The sequence below is a fragment of the Otolemur garnettii genome, unplaced genomic scaffold (assembly GCF_000181295.1).
Source record: "Otolemur garnettii isolate 467f Iridium unplaced genomic scaffold, OtoGar3 scaffold00025, whole genome shotgun sequence".
Classification (NCBI taxonomy): domain Eukaryota; kingdom Metazoa; phylum Chordata; class Mammalia; order Primates; family Galagidae; genus Otolemur; species Otolemur garnettii.
The window spans coordinates 19,998,059-19,999,889 of record NW_003852420.1 but is presented as its reverse complement, the minus strand read 5'-3'; the positions used below and the strand labels follow the sequence as shown (position 1 = coordinate 19,999,889).

General features: G+C 41.7%; 1 pseudogene; it reads right to left on the bottom strand.

Moving 5' to 3' along the window:
- Positions 1–537: 537 nt before the first annotated feature.
- LOC100965296 lies at positions 538–1,484 on the bottom strand (annotated as a pseudogene).
- Between the last annotated feature and the right edge of the window lie 347 nt (positions 1,485–1,831).

The following is a 1,831-nucleotide window of genomic DNA, read 5'->3' as shown; positions in this document are numbered from 1 at the left end:
TAAACGTGTCATCTTAAACTGCAAGGATGTCCATTAAACATCACAATTAAACATGCCAAAGGAGAAGCCGTGTTGTCAAAATGCCCACTTAACCCACCCAAACATCTCAAACCCACCCTCTGCTGACCTTCTATACCCCATTTTTTAAAGTTTTTTCTTTCTTTTTTTAAACAAGAGAAAGTAGACAGATACATGTTGGAAAATGCTAACTGTCCATATTCACATAGAGACACAGTGTACTCTCTGAGCCCAATATACAGAGAAAGGGGGAAAAAAGCTAGAATTCTATGTGCTACTACACAGGGGCCTGGCACCCTCCAGCTTCCAGCAGAGCCAAGGGAGCGGGTTTGTCTTTTCCCCCACAGAGCTTGGTGGTGTTGATTCCATATAGTTTTTGTTGAGACAGGAAGGGATCAAAATGAATTTGGAACAGAATGAGTAGAGATTCTTTTCCCATTGTATTCTGCTCAAGGTATTTTCCCCCCAAATAAGTTGAGAATCGTGGTGTAGAGAAAAGAGACCTCAAGAACAGGGCGACTGAGCACAAGAGGGGGGAAAAAAAGGACTGCAACTTGCTCCCAGGGACTGGAGAAAATTTTATAAAAGGTTGGAATCCATCAGTGTTCTGTTAGTCGTCTCTCCTTCATCCTCCTCTCCTTCCTCCCCTTCATCACCACCTTCATCTTCTTCACCTTCATCCTCATCCCCTTCTTCATCAATATCTTCCAAACCTTCTTCATCATCATCATCTCCTTCTCTTTCTTCATCAGCCATCTCAGGAACCAAGTAGTACTGTAATGGATTTGGCCAAATACCATCTTTGATGACCTCTCCTAATTCATCTGCACCTGCATCAGAATGGTCAGTAAACCAGGTAAAGAAGCTCTCTGGTTCCTCATGCTGCCTCTTCCTGCTGGCTTTATTCTGTGCTTGACTGGAGCGTTTTGTCAAATCCTTGTCAGATTTCCATTTGATTTCAGTGGACTCTGAAGATGGATCACCACTCTCGTTCAGATGAAAATCTTTGGAGAGAACTTTATTTTCAAAGTAAGGGTTTTCATCAAAATAAAAATCTATTCTGTAACCTGATTTAATATCTTCAAATTCTGTCACTTCAACTCTGGTCAAATAATGCAGTGCCTCTTCATCCTCCTCCCCAAGCAGCGCGGACACTTGTGGATGGTTGACGAATGTTTTTACCCCAAAATGTGGGATTTTGGCGATCACTTCTGACCTCTTCTGAAAAAATGGTTGGCGGAGTTTGTTATATTTCTGTTCTGCTTTCAAAGTCTCCTCACTGGCTTGTTCATTAAGTCTGTCTATTTCATTTTGTACTTCATCAGTATGTTCAATTGCTTCCTGCTGTTCTTTTTCTTTCTTTTTTGGCAATCCCTGAGAGCCTGAGGTGTCCTCCAGTCTGGGAGCAGTGGCAGTCTTGGTTTCTTCTTCTGAGGTGGGAGCGGAGACTGGTGTTTGGGGGCCATGCTGCCGGGAAACTCTGAGAACCTAGCCACAGGTCTCCTACCTTGGCAGAAAGAATCTCTGAAAACTCCAATTATCAAACTTTTAACAGTCAGATATAATGGCATATGTATTCTTTTATTAATACTCATACTATCAAGATCTGGAGGCAAGTCTGTTAACTACAAACCTGATTGTAAACAGTATTTTGAGATACCTGTGATAACTACTTTGATATGACAGTACCTGTGATTTCTATTGGTGATAAGGTGCTAGCTAATACTGCCATGGTTTCTTGCCTAGTGTATTAGTTTCCTATTTCTGCTCTGACTAATCATTGCAAGCTCAGTTTATCACCTTACATTTCTGG